Source organism: Gopherus flavomarginatus, chromosome 25, assembly GCF_025201925.1.
Source record: "Gopherus flavomarginatus isolate rGopFla2 chromosome 25, rGopFla2.mat.asm, whole genome shotgun sequence".
Classification (NCBI taxonomy): Eukaryota; Metazoa; Chordata; order Testudines; family Testudinidae; genus Gopherus; species Gopherus flavomarginatus.
The window spans coordinates 4,567,225-4,582,407 of NC_066641.1; the positions used below are offsets into that span (position 1 = coordinate 4,567,225).

A 15,183-nucleotide genomic window follows, 5' to 3' on the forward strand; every position below is an offset into this window, starting at 1 on the left:
CCCTTTTTAGAGCAGACTCGCATCCTTTCTGATGTCCTTTCTGTCCCACTCTTTTTCTAGGAAGGTCAGGACATCCAGGCCCACTGGGCTTAGTGATGTATTGGAGCTGCAGGATTTGAGATTCAGCGAGAGGACTAAGTCAGCTAAGTGGCTCTCCACTGAACTCCTCGAGGCTGGTGAGAATCCACTGGCTCACGCAGGTACCTCCTGGTGGGATACATTTGAGGAGCTGGCTGGCGTGCCAGGCACCTCCTGGTGGAATGTGCCCTCTCAGATGCTGATCATAGTGGATCCGTGCTAATTTTCCTTTGGCATGCTAACGGGTGACAGCAGCTGCGGGGGAGGACTAATGGAGGGAAGGTTTGCTACAACACAAATGCCATGCACAAGGTTTGGATGCTTTTTTTACAGTTATATAATTTTAAAACGACATTGATTTACAAAAGGGAAAACTAGCAAACACTTCGAGCCAGATGCTGATCTCGCCCGCAATGATATGACTTCCCTGCTGACTGCCGTGGAGCAGCTGCAGCATTACAGAGGAGGTAACATCCATGGAGTCGACCCTGAGCCTTTCCTACGATCTAATCACTTTGGGGATTTGAGAGGGAAAAGACAACATTGAAAATGGGCTGAGCTTCCTCCTGCTGCCTGGTTACTATGCCTACTGCCGTACAGCGCTGCCAGCAAATCCATCCTCTGGCCCTGCGATGGCCCTCAGCTAGGTGACACCTGCCCCGGCTCGTCTGGTCCTGCACTGCGGCCCTTCGCTCATCCCCACAAAGACGAACGCTCAACTTATCTGCCCATTGCTACTGATTAGCTTTCGATTAGCCCCTGTGCAAACAAACAGACGCTGTAGACAGGCTGGTCCCCCCCTTCCTGTGTGCCACTCACCCACCCCCCCATTTCAGGAACTCCCCACAACACGTCCACCTCCTCCCTTGTGCCAGTGGCTCTGTATGCCTTCCTTCCCCTACCAGGGTCAGTCCCCACATTTTCTCCCCAGGAGAGGTGGTCTGTGTATCTCCCCATGCTCCCTTCCTCCCAGCCCCCCATGCCCTTCTTCCTCACCCTCTACCTCCCCTCCCCTCCCATCATTGTCCTCTCTTCTCCCCCATGCCAGGGGCTTTTTGTGCCACCTCCCCCCTCCCCATTTTCACTCTGTGTAGGAGATAAGTCATTCAGGTGCCATCATTTTAAACTCTGCTGGGACGAGGGGCAGAGCTGAGATGGGAGTGTTGGTGTTAGTGGCTGCCATCAACCCATTCCTTCATCTATACATAATTACAGAGGTGGTTGAAGTTGCTGTCTGGGTTAATCCAATTCCAGGCACACCATTTGTCCCTCATTTCCCCTTTCTGGGTTTCTGATTTCACACCCAAATCAATAGAGTACTGCCAACTGCTGCCTAAAACATTCCCTGAAACTTTGGAATTGAGTGCATGTGGCATTCAAATGTTATCTTATTACAAAGAAATGCCATCAACTTGAGCGTAAGACCTTGCAAACTTGATCAGTGATTTCACAGGTCTGTTTTACCAGGGGTAAATGCACCTGGAAGAGATGAAGTGGGAAATAGAAATAATTCTGCTGATGATATGGACAACTTTCATCATCCCAGAATGGTTGTTTGTAAGGAGTATGGCCTCGTACATAATCTATGGGACTGTGAACTTGTGTGCTTTGAGGGTACCCTCTGGTGTCCCCCCCATTCTGTCTTACTGTGGCTCACATTTTGTGATTTTTAAAGCTAGTTAAAAATACCAGGAAATTGTGCTTGTTTGTTTTTTGTTTTGTTTTCATCAACGGTTTCTCACAGAAACTATTGAAAATCCAAAGGTAAAAAAAAAATAAATGGTTTTTAGTTCAAATTTGATGTTTTCAGCAAATATTTTTAGTTTATGAAAACTATTTTTGTTTAAATCATTTAAAAAAAATTTTCCATTAAAAAATGTTTGGAAAACTTTGCCAAAGATTTTTATTGAAAAAAAAATTGGATTCCATGTTTTCATTGGAAAACAAACAAACAAAAAAGAACCCAGAGCAATTTGTTGAAAAAAATCGCAGAAAACTTGTCACTTTCAGCAGACTGTTTTTGTTGAAACTACTTTCCCACCAATAATAATAATTAATAATTCCATCCATTCTCAATTCCTGGCTTGTGAAGAGGTTCTCCCAATCCTTTCCAAATGGGGCAAAATCATCAGCTGATATCAATCAGCATAGTTCACTGATTTGTTTGCTGTCTGTGTTTAGGGACTGGCTGCTTCTCCTAGATGGCATATCAGCCTTTTTCTTTCGTGATTATTTTTATGTCTCCATTGAATTTAAAACAAAACAAACCAATAAAACTGCATATTAAAACTGTGCATAGAATTGAGACAAGGGATAATGAACACTTAACTAACAAACACTTTCAAAAGCAAAATCATCCACTCCGTGCCCTTCTAGCCATCTTCTCTGCCTCTCACCCAACTGGTTGTTTTCTCCTTTATGTCAGAGATATTCCTCCCACGTTGTATGAGATGCTTTAATTTTGTCATTATTTTTGTATTGCTCCAAGAAAGCAGTGAAGGACAATTGCAATCCATTTGATTAAAAAGACATAATTCTCATATGTGCTGACAAAAAAATGACCAAGGAGGTCTGATTGGCGCCGTTGGTAACATAAGATTCCATGCAATTCCTGTGACGAGAGTCAGGCATTTCAAACATGGGTAAACTTGATTTTTACCAACATCTCCGAAATCCACAACTTTTGTAAAAAGAGTGTTGAATAAAATTGCTTGCCATTAGGCTGCAGAAAGCAAAGGCCTTTCAGATCAAAGGCACGTTGGTAACACTTGTATTTACCTAGATTGTTTACCTAGTTCATTAGTGTAGCCACCTCTTTGTCCAGTGTTTGTACAGCACTGAGCACAGTGGGGGGGCCTGGTACATGACTAACCTATGCCACTCTAAAATAAATAATAATGAAGACATAGCAAAAAAAAAAATGGGCCCAATCCTTGAGGCTCTCGCATAGCCTTCAATGGAGATTCCATGCACACCATACCCATAGAAATGGCTCAATGTGGATCAGCGGTGGCGGAAGACAGAACAAGGGCAATGGTCTCAAGTTGCAGTGGGGGAGGTCTAGGTTGGATATTAGGAGACACTATTTCACTAGAAGGGTGGTGAAGCACTGGAATGGGGTTACCTAGGGAGGGGGTGGAATCTCCTTCCTTAGAGGTTTTTAAGGCCCGGCTTGACAAAACCCTGGCTGGGATGATTTAGTTGGGAATTGGTCCTGCTTTGAGCAGGGGGTTGGACTAGATGAACTCCTGAGGTCCCTTCCAACCCTGATCTTCTCTGATTCTATGATCTGATTCCTGCAATGCAACACATCATTATAGATCATAGCTGAACAAACATATAGGGGGCCAGTCAACTCTTGCACTGTAGCAATCGACAACATAAGACATTGGCAGAGACTGAACCTAGGAACTTTAGCAGCAAGAACACAGGCCTCTGTTACTTACAATGAAGGAGGCCTGTGGGCCAGGGCATCAAGGGGTCTGTGTCTTATACTCTATATGGACCAGCCACTAGAGGGGGACATGACACACTTAGTCATAATTCTTCATGGTCGCAATGTCATTTGGGATTCTCTCACATACCTAGTACAGACCAATGTACATGGGGCCTGATTTTCAGGCATGCTCAACACCTGCTGCTCCCATGGTCTTGAAGCAGCATCATGAGTGCTCAATACTGTTGAAAACGAGGCTCAGGAGTGTTGTCTCTTGTCCAAGCCTGCACTGTCCGGGCTGCCCTCCCTGGTTGCTGTGTGTTCTGTGCACTGCAGGAGACTGAGATGGCCAATGCAGCATGCAGAGCCCAAACGGTGCTGATGGTTTTGATGTGACAATTCCTGTGACGCAATCTGAGGCGAGATCACGACGATTATTCCGTATGTCAAAATGTTAGGGTCTCCTAACAGGGTGGCAAGGCGCATCTGCACGGATGCCCTGTGACTCCCAATGTTTCCCCAAGATCTATGGGATAAGGGATGAGGAGGGGGTAAATCATACCCCTCCATGGTGGAATTCACAGCCTTTCCTCTAAGTGGTTTAATCTGGCTTAAGGGAGAAAGGGGCCCATAATGAGAAGCAGGCTCACCTCTTATCATAGAATATCAGGGTTGGAAGGGACCTCAGGAGGTATCTAGTCCAACCCCCTGCTCAAAGCAGGACCAATCACAACTAAATCTTCCCACTTGTCTTACTGAATAGACCTTCGCCCAAAATTCCTAGCTTTGATCTAAAGGGTGCAACATCCATACACTTGGCAAAGGGGCCACCAGGCCATCCGAAGGGCCCATGCTGTGTATCCCCCCGCTCCACAGAAGAGTCTTAAAATGCCGAGCTTGTGAGTATACGACAAATGGAACGCGAGCAAAGTTAATGAAACCCCATAAATTAGCACTGCTCTCCCCCACGACTGCTCCACTCCCACGCTCTAGGAAATGTACCCTGTGTGCTTGTTATTTAAGCAGAACATGGCCAGCCACGAGCGACTCCTTACTGAATTAGGGTGAGTTATGCTCCCAATGACTTAGCCTCAGTGCTACTGAGAAGGAGGTGCACGGGCGTGGGCATGCAGGTGGATGCGTGTGAGGGGGACACGTGCATGTATGGGCACTTGTGCATGTGTGTTCTTGTGCGTGCGTGTGCATATACATTTGTGTCCACGTCAATGCCCATCTGTGCCTTTGAAAATGAGTTTGCTGTCTCTTTCCAATATGCAATGGTAAAAAAATGACACTCGACACGGTTGGCAATCTCACAAATAGAACCCTTCCCTACAAGTGCTGCAGTGATTGCTCTATTCGGAAAGCATTAAGGGCCCCTCGCTTGCCGCCACTGCCTGAGGTCAAGGGGAGTCTAGTCAACAATTTCGAGTGGAGCAGGCGCAGGTTTTTAATTGCACATGCTCTCTGGCTGCACTTCACGTTGAGGTTGTAATTTCCAGCTTGAGGATTCCTACTCAGCCTACCTCTGATTGAGCTAACATGGTAGCTGAATGGTGTCCATGGTGGGAGGGGCTAGCAGCCCTAAATACGTACCTGCTGTCGGTGGGATTGTACTCGGGGCAGCTAGCCTGTAGTGCAGTGGTTACCTGCTCCTGCCCTGCAGGGCTTGAAACAGCCCAGGAGAGGGCTGGGGCTGGGCCAAGTAGCCTGGGCTGATTGGGGTAGATAGGCTTAGCTGTGACCATGTCCCAATCAGGCCCAGCTGGTCCCTATAAGAGGCTGTGAGCCAGAAGCCCAGTCAGTCTCCCTCTGCTTCTAAGCCCTGGCCAGTTCTTGTGCCTGATCCTGCCTCCACTGGGGTCAGCTGCAGGTTTGTCATAGGTGTCACAGGTCTTCAGATGCTCGCATGCAGAAGGGCAGCAAAGATGTCACCAGCTCTGAGAATCAGGGAGAATCCTGCTTTGTGGCCTGAATTTGCTCGTATTGAGTTGCTGGACACAGACTGACCAGTGGGTTCTCTCCGTCTGCCAGCCTGGGATGCCTAGTGTCACCAGGCAGGATCTCCTGGCCTGGATTCTGTACTCAGGAAAGGTGCTTCTGGCCATCAGAGAGGGTACCTTTTCCCCTAGAGAATCCATCGATGCATTACAAGGCCTGTAGGAATGCTACCCCTAAGGCTTTTTCTCTGACTTTAAACAACGGCAAAGTCAAAATTACTGTCAAATCATTAATCCACGGGGATTTGCCCTGATAGGAAAGAGTTCTTTTGACTGCCAGTCTGCCCTTCCACATGACCCAAGGCAGGGCAATGCTCCAGAGTTTCTGTTGCACTGTATTCAGAACTCCTGTTGGGATACCTGGAGCCCTGTGCATGGAGCTGGGTGTGGAAACAGCTCTAACGTTCACATTGGCATGTGGAGAGACACAGAGACACCTCATGACACCGTAGTATCTTCTACTTCTATGCATTCACTCTCCTGAGACTCCCCAAGCTCTTTGCCCACATGGCTTCTGAGGTGGCCCTGCTGGCACAGAGGGTGCAAGGTGGGCTCCTTGCAGTAGCTGGGGATCCTGCCCTCGGCAAGGGCTGACCCCCAGGGAAGGGAAGCAATGGTGTTTGCACCAGTTCCCTGGGGTTGTAAAGCCCCACAGGTCTAGAACCCAGGCCTACAGAGCTGCCAGTCGGCAACAGCTGTAACCACTGGCCATGATCTGCTGGGAAAGTTCCATCTCAAGGGGTTTGATGGGCAGCAGCCTCATGGCTCCTGATTGGCTCCCTGCACTATATAAACCCCAGAGGCCTATGAGGAAGTGTCCAGGCAACAGTGCCATTCTTCTCTAGCTGCTGCAACAACCATTCCTGCTCCTGAACTTCTGGCTTGGCCTTGCTTTGATATGGACTTTGCCTCCTCACCCAGGCCCTGAAACCTGCCTCGGACTCCAGTATGGACCCTAGGCTGGAACCTGACCACGAACTCCTCTGCTACTCCCAGCCTCAGGTTTGACCCAGCTCTGCCCCTGGGTCTTGACTGCCATTGCTGGGATCCTGACACAGGGGAGATTAGAGAGTTGGGTTTGTAGCTGGGGAGCACTAGACAGCTCTGGACCCCCAGTCATGTAAGGATGGTGGGCACCTCATGCTGTTGCAACCTTGCTCTGGCTGGGTGGGGTGGGGCGTGAGGCAAGTGGATATAGGCTGCCACTGGAGCCATCCTGCCAAGATGCTGGAGGGAGAGGGACTCCGGAGCCAGTGTCAAGCTATAGTTTCCATGCGGATGGCCCTGTGGTTCTCCAGGGCTTATCCCAAAGATCTAATTGGGCCCCTAATTCTTCCACATATTATAAAGCCACAAGTCTGACAGCCCGTCCCAGGTCCATCCCTTCCAGTCCTGGAGCTGTTACTGAGAAGAATGCAGTGAAATCTCTAATACGAGGGCAGCTCACTTCCTTTGAAGTGGATCATGCTGCTGTTCTCCAGTGATGCTCGGCGGAGGGAAGAAATCGAGTGGTAGGACCAATCGCCTCCCCCCTCAGCTGTACCAGTTTTTATTTATCCCATGCTGCCCAGGTGAAGGACAGTTCTCAGGACTGCATTTGGCTATCAAAACGATGCAACGTTCCTAGTGTTTTCCAAAGCATGTTTTGCTTTGCCCCAGGAGCTCATGCTGGCAATGAACTGGAGCTTAACCAAAGGCTTCCATTTCTTCTGGAATCTCTGTCAAGTTCTTGTTTGCACAATATTTTCTGTGTATTTGGTTAGAGCCCCTTGGTACATGCGGAGGGTGCTGCGTATACTCATAAATAATAATTACCTCCCTGGGAATTTCCTACTTTAAACATTTTTAAATAAATAGATGTAAATCTCCTCAAATGCAAGCTTTTCTGTAACTGCATTATATCAGCGAGCATGCTGTGTTCAATGAGGAAACTGCAGCCAAGACACAGGAACCGCATTGCCTGGATCTGTGCTTCCTAATTCAGAATGGGAAATGGAAACAATTGCATTTCCGGAAAGTGAAATGGGGAAATCTCCCAGAATTGGATGTTTTTTTGCCTTGGTCGAAATTGGATCATTTCTCACAACATGTTGACTTTTCAACCAATGAAACCCTTTATAAACCTGGCTGCAGGCTCAGACAATCTTGTAATTTAGGAAGGCATTACAGGCAATACAATTTCATATGGTATTTGCCTTATGCACTGCATCAAATCCACAGCAACTTATTTTCTCCTGGAGCTGGTAGTGTTCTTTGCCTACATCACAGTCACAGTTGCTGCTGGGCTTGTACTGTTAGATTTGGTGTATTGTAAATACTGCGGAATGCTGGTGAGAGACGGATTGGGTGAGTTAATATCTTTTATTGGACCAACTTCTTTTGTGAGAGAGAGACAAGCTTTCGAGCCACACAGAGCTCTTCTTCAGGTCTCCTGTGCATCTCGAATCTTGTCTCTCTCAGCAACAGAAGTTGGTCTAGTAAAAGATACGCCCTCACCACCTTGTCTCTCTAATATCTAGGGACCAACACCACTGCCAAGAGCAAAAAGCTTGTGTGACCCACAGTCGGATTGTCAGATCAAGTTGGGACATCTCAACAAAATGAAGGCAGGGCCGCCCGGGGGAGAGGGGAAGAGGGACAATTTGCTCGCTCTGGGGGCCCTGAAAAACTCTTGTGGGGCCCGGGCCACCAGAGCTGCTTCTGCTCTGGGTCTTCGGCGGCGGGGGGTCCTTCCGCCTGGGGCGGAAGGACCTCCCGCTGCTGAATTGGGACCCACTGCCAAAGTGCTGGATCTTCTGCGGTAATTCAGCAGCTGGAGGTTCCTGCTGTGGGTCTTCGGGGCACTTCGGCTGCGGGTCCCGGAGCGGAAGGACTCCTCGCCTTTGAATTACTGCCAAAGCGGGGGCCCCCCGCAGCCGAAGACCTCAGGTCCCCTGAATCCTCTGGGCCGCCCTGAATGAAGGTTGCATTTGCCATGCTAAGTCAGCCCTCCTGCGTGTCTCATTTGTTTGATGAACAGGTATCAATTACCCAGAGTAAAACACCAGGTTTGGCATTCAACAAGGGAAAGAACAATCTGTGTATTTATAGATAGAATATCAGGGTTAGAAGGGACCTCAGGAGGTGTCTAGTCCAACCCCCTGCTCAAAGCAGGCCCCATCCCCTGCAGGAGTAACGCTGGTGAACCGGGCCCTAATGCCCAAGTTGCCACTGGAGTAACTGCAGGTTGTGCGACACCCTAACCTGGCAGCTGCTGGGCTAGATTGTCCATTTGACAACGCACACTGCTGCACCATCCCCAGGAGAAGAGCAGGGAATGGATTATAACAGAGAGAGGCCCATCTCCTTCCCTGCTGCTACAGTAGCTATCCGACGCTGGCTGTGACCAAGCGCAGGTTAGTACCCCTGAACTGGCTCACCAGAGCAGTGCTTTGGGAGCGGGTTAAGCTGAGAAGGCACCCTGCCCATGTGGGGAGGGAAGTACCTGGCATGCAGCCCTGCTTTCCCCTCTGTCCTATGTCCCTCCCGGACCCGGTGCCCTGTTATCTGGGGTGCTTCCCCCTGGAAGTTACCCATCAGTCTCAGGGTCTCCCCTCCCCGGGGAACCCCCACCCACTATCCCTACCTCGCCTCAGTCGTAGGCTACTGCCAGTCACCAACTAGCCCCTGTACCCTAGGGCAGACTGCAGTATCAGCCCCTCATCACAGGCAAGGGGGGTTTGGACCTACTGCCTTTGCCGATCCCAGGGCTGCCCTCTGCAACCTCTAGTACCCATTGGCCTTATGCTGGTCCACAGCCTGGGGCTTTCCAGGCTGGAGTTCCCTAGTTCCTCTGCCTTTCCCCAACCCTGTTCCGCTCAGGTCCCTGCAGCCAGGTCCCTCCCTCTCAGAAGATAGAGGAAATCTGCTGAGCTCCTGGCTTCCAGCCTCTTATATAGGAAGAGCTGAGGCCTGATAGGTGCGTGGCCCAGCTGCGGCTGCTTCCCCAATCAGAGTAGTAGCTGCTTACCCCTGCACCAGCCCTCTTCCAGGGCTGTCTTTATACCCCTCAGGGCAGGAGCGGGTGATCACCCCGATACAGGAAGGTCTAAGTTGGATATTAGGAGACACTATTTCACTAGGAGGGTTGTGAAGCACTGGAATGGGTTCCCTAGGGAGGTGGTGGAATCTCCATCATTAGAGGTTTTTAAGGCCTGGCTTGACAATGCCCTGGCTGGGATGATTTAGTTGGGGTTGGTCCTGCTTTGAGCAGGGGGTGGGACTAGATAACCTCCTGAGGTCCCTCTCAACCTTGATATTCTATGATTCTATGATCCTTCCTCCAGCACTGACCAGATTCAGAAAGTACTAAGCTACTGTATTCCGTGTAGACCAGTGTCCTGCTGCAGACCAGTGCTATGTCCTGCCATGTTTGGAAACTGTGGATTAAAGGTACACATGGTGCAAAAGAAACAGAGGGTGCATGTTTGTGAGTAGGACCCTGAGACTAGACCTGGCAACGATGCTCCTGGGGTAGCCGAAGAAGCACCCCGTGACACTTGGCTTGCTCGAACAGTATGTTCACAGCCTACACACAGAGAAATTAGATTAAAAACATAAATACTCTTGCTGGAAGGATGCAGCATAGTACTACTTTATTTCTTGGAATTCAGAACAATAACACACAAGCAACTGAAAACAAAGGAAAACCAGGCTTCTCCCACAGGTTCCACCCACCCTACCTTGCCTTAAATTGCCTCTTTCCGGACTGACTGATCACATGATTCTCGACAGAACCCCAGCTGGGCCTTTGAAGTGCAAAATGTATCCGCTAGAATGGAATGGAACGAGGTTCCTTCACAAACTGTTTGCTCCCCTTCAGTTGCTCTGCCCCGGGAGATGGGATGCAGCTCAGCAGTGCCATGGGGATTATGGGAAGGACAGGCCCATATGCAGGTGTTCCCACGGGGGGCCCACGTTGTGCAACACCCTTTACGTTTGTGCTCACACAAATGAGCAGCCCCTAATTCCAGCCTCTGCCAAGCCATTACATGACTCCATGAATGCCTAGTGCAATGCGCTCCAAGTCTGGCAGGCAAAGAATGCATCATGCTTGTCACAATAAAAATGGGAACGACGCAAAGAATGACAATGACAAAGGGAGCTCAGCGGGAGATGGAATCGAGGGTCTTGGAGGAAGAGTGGTAAAGTCTTGTGTAATTGAGTGCAATGTGCTTGAATGAACTGTTTTCTTGACTTTTACTAAAATGAGGATTTATTCGCCGTTGGGTTGTTCATGAGCTGTATAATAAATACCAGCCAGTGGGAGTGTAATTAGCAAGAAATTATTTACAGAGATGAGAACCTGTTTCCAAAAAGAAGCAAATAGCATGTCCGCTCTCCTCCTAAAGTGGATCGGCAGCTGGTCTGCTGCACACAACTGTCCACCGGGGTGGCATCTTGGCAGGCCACCACAAGAATAATGACGCTTTCGAAGAAAGACACTGGAATAACTCATGGAAGCAGCAAACATGCAAACTGTCAGCATGATTCACTGAGTAATTAGAGAATAATGCAGTGCAAACTATTAAGAGATAAAAACAGTAAGTCAGCATTGACTCATCTCCCCTAAAACTCATGGCTGACATACCCACCAGTTTTTGTAATCTTCCAAAGCCTGATGCTCTAACGTAATGCCAGGCAAGGAACTTTGCTATGGCGGAGCCCCCATGCATTCACAACAGCCTGAGTTGCTGATGTGTTTCCATTTCTTACAGCCAAAAAGCTGCAAAGGTAGAAACCCATAAAAAACATTGTTGCCAGAGCTAAGCAAACTGCCGGATGTTTGCCTAATGTGATTCAGAAAAGGATCAGACATTTATATAAATGAGAATGGCCTATACAGTGAGATTAGCTAGGACAGAAAATAACTAAGGCTATCAATCTGCATGCGTTTGAGCATAGTGAGGTCACCATTTGGGGATCAGGAAGGAATTTCTCCCATGTGGTAGAATTGTGCAGGGACCTTGTGCTTTTTCCTGCTTTTTTTAGAAGTATTTTAGTCTGGGCAGGAAACTCTTTTCCGGTCCCACAAGAAGTTTTGAGATGCCACAAATGTTTCCTGTCTCAAATCAAGATAAAAAATAAATCTTGAAAATTTTCACCGACAAACCAAAAAAAATTGATTTGGGTCCATCAAAAGATTTTTGTTCTGATATTTCTGAAACATTTGTTTTCAGTGTTGACTGTTTTTCTTTAACCTTTTTAGTAGAACTTACATTTTGAAACAAAAAAATCATTTGAAATCAGAATCTCCCAGAGTTTCCTTTGGAAAACGTCAGGTTGGGATGGTTCGAAAATTTCTGAACTTTATCTTTCAACAGTTTTTTGAGTCAGAAAATCAGTCAAAACTGACCTGTTCCCATGAACAGTTTTGGTTTTAATACACTGGTAACTTTCACTGGAAAAGAAAACTTTGCTGAAAAATTCCTGACCAGCTCTACTGTGGATTAGATTAACCATTGGTCTGGCCCACTGGAACAAGTACCATGTTTCTGTGTTTCTCGTAGCTCCAGAAATGCTTTCACAATGGCCAGTCACTGTTTGCTGCTTTTAAAATGTTGCTGCCATCAATTGTCTGTGTGGAACCACCTCTTTCATCAGTAGACGTATAGGGTTAATCTCTACGCTTGGGTGTAAGCAAGTCCCTCCCAACGGGCTTCAATCTGAGGACAGAAGGTCCACTTCACCGTTGTCTGGCACCTTCATAGTTTCCAAGGCCAGAAAGAACTACTGTGATCATGTTGTTTGACGTAAATGTATAACACAAGCTGTAAAACTTCCCTGAATTTATTCCTGTTTGAACCAGAGCGTATCTTTTAGAAAAAATCCAATCTTGATTTAAACATTGCCAGTGGTAGAAAATCCATCACAAATAAATTGTTTCAGTGGTTAGTTACCCTCACCATTAGAAATGTATGCCTTAGTTCTGGTCTCAAGTTGTCTATTTCAGCGTCTAGCTACTGGATCTTGTTATGCCTTTGTCTGCTAGACAGAAAAGCTCATTATCAAATTTTTATTCCCCATGTAGATAGGATGACTTTTTATAGGGACGGTCCCAATATTTGGGGCTTTGTCTTATATAGGTGTCTATTACCCCCCCAGTCCCCGTCCCAGTTTTTCACACTTACTGTCTGGTCACCCTACATGTGACCCTACAGACTGTGATCAAATCACCCCTTGACCATGTCTTTGTTAAGCTAAATAGATAGAGCTCCTTGAGTCTATCACTATAAAACATGTTACCCAATTCTTTAATCATTCTCATGGCTCTTCTCTGAACCCTCACCAACTTATCAGCATCCTTCTTAATTGTGGACACCAGAACTGGACACAATATTCCAGCAACGGGCCCACCAGTGCTAAATACACAGGTAAAATAATCTCGACTCCTACTTGAGTTTCCCTTTATGCACCTAAGCATTGTACTGGCCCTTTTGCCCATAGCATTGCATTGGAAGTTCATGTTCAGCTGATTATCACCACCTCCCCCAAATCTTTTTCAGAGTCCCAGGACAGAGTCCTCATCTTGTAAGTCTGGGTGACATTCTTTGTTCCTAGATGTGTACATTTACATTTAGCCAGGCTAAAATGCCTACTGTTTGTGTGCGCTCAGCCTACCAAGTGACCCAGATAGCTCTTTATCAGTGACCTGTCTGCTTCCTTATTTACCACTCTCCCAATTTTTGTGTCATCTGCACACTGTGTCAGAAATGACTTTGTTTTCTTCCAAGTAATTGATAAAAATGTTAAATAGCATAGGGCCAAGAACAGATTCCTGCAGGACCCCACTAGAAACACACCCTTCAGTGGCGATCCCCTGTTTACAGTTGCATTGTGAGATCTATCAGTTAGCCAGTTTTTAATCCATTTCATGTGTGCCATGTTAATCTTATTTTGTTCTAGTTTTCAATCAAAATAGTGTTGTTTAACCTAGGGCAGAGCAGGAATAAATTACCACCACATCAGAAGACACCGTACTCATCTTGACTGCCCAGTTGTTTGCAGCATTGTAAATGACAACTCAAGGTGTAGGGCAGATCTGTTCCAGAATCTTCCTCAGCATGTTTAATTATATTTGCAAGGAACGTTTATAATTTATTGTTTAGGAAATCCAGGTTAATATTGACTTCGTCAGCTCACAGTGCAATACTCATCCTAGCCTGATTAAGAGGCAATTGTAGGCACTCAAGAAGAGACACAGGGAGAGCTCCCCTTAAGCATATGTCTCAAAAAATGATGCTGAAATCTTGACTGAGTTTTTGCTTCATCCTTGCTCACTCTTTTGAGTAAGTCTCCACTGCAACTGGGAAGTGTGATGTGCTGCATGTACAGGAAAACCTGAGCTAGCTTGGATCAAAGCTAGCTTCAATAACAGCTGTATTGAAGCATGAGTACTGGCCCGGAAACCTGGGTTCATACTTGTGTGGATGCAGTGGAGACATAGCCTGTGACTTCAGCGTGAGTTTTGCACGAGTCAGAAGCAAGTAAAACTCAGCAAGGAGTTCAGACCTCGGGGTTTTTCCCATCATTTGTCCAGGTTTGAATTACTTTGTTGAGTCAAGGGGTTACGCCTTTGTGGGCAATTGCACCAGATCAGTTGGAATAAGACATCAGTCCATGCCTGCCACCTCCCAGTTAGCGGTGCAGATTCTTCACCTTTCATGAAACCTGAACTGGTGTCAGCTCCAGTTTCATGGTCACATAACCAGCCCAAGTTCCGCTGCAGGTCCCCAAGCGCATAGCTGAATGGAAAGCAGGCGTACAAGGCATCTGATCATCAGGGTGAAGGCAAGAGTGCAAACGCATATGGCCGAGAACCAGGGGCTGTGTTCTACATTTAATCGCTGCAATAGACTGTCTTAGAATGGGAAAAATCCGCTGATGAGTCCCATTCATTGTTCACTGCTGAAGTCCATATTTCAAGGAATATTTCTCCAGGTGAGTTACAGCTTTACTCACTTTGGTGGCAAGAGGAATGAGCCATGATTTTTGTTCTCCGGATTTCAATACTCATAACATTTCCATTTCCATGGCATTTGATTAAATATTAGAGATTTAAGATGCATTCATAACATTAACCTTTCCAGAGAGGCTAGTCCTAAAGCAGCTCCTATTTGCCTGTTTAATATGCAACACTTGCTGTTGTCTGTACTTCAAGCAGGCAGAATTAATGAATCAAAGATCTGAAATGTAAGGAAAAAACTCACCTTCCTTAACAAATGACCTGCAGTGTAACATCAGATGCTCCCTCACTTGTCAAAGAAGCCATGTACTGCTCAGCTACTCATAAAGTTGTAATTTGCAAATTTGCATCCAATTTGACACTTTGTCATCTTGTGACATCCCCCTGGGTGAGCTGACAGGTGACTCATTGCCACATGCCCCAAGCAGCATTCTCTGTGTGATCTGATCTGTCCTTAAGTCATTTGTTGTTTGGCCAGGACCAGACTCCTTGAAAGGAAAAAGGGGAGAGGGGAAAGTCTTAGTTTCACCTATGGACGTAGAATCTTGAATGATGATTCTGTTTTGTCAGCTCTTGCAAGCTAAAAAAAGCTCAAACTGTCTTCAGGGTAATACAGCGATGGGTGTTGGTAATTCAGCAATACTTGGCTTTTATGTAGAGCTTTA

At 47.0% G+C, this 15,183-nt stretch overlaps 1 protein-coding gene across 3 annotated transcripts in view; it reads right to left on the minus strand.

The window, feature by feature from the left end:
- Positions 1 to 15,183, minus strand: part of ASIC2 (acid sensing ion channel subunit 2) — a 1,140,308-nt gene that overhangs the window by 381,098 nt on the left and 744,027 nt on the right. The gene's annotated exons all lie outside the window — the stretch shown is intronic.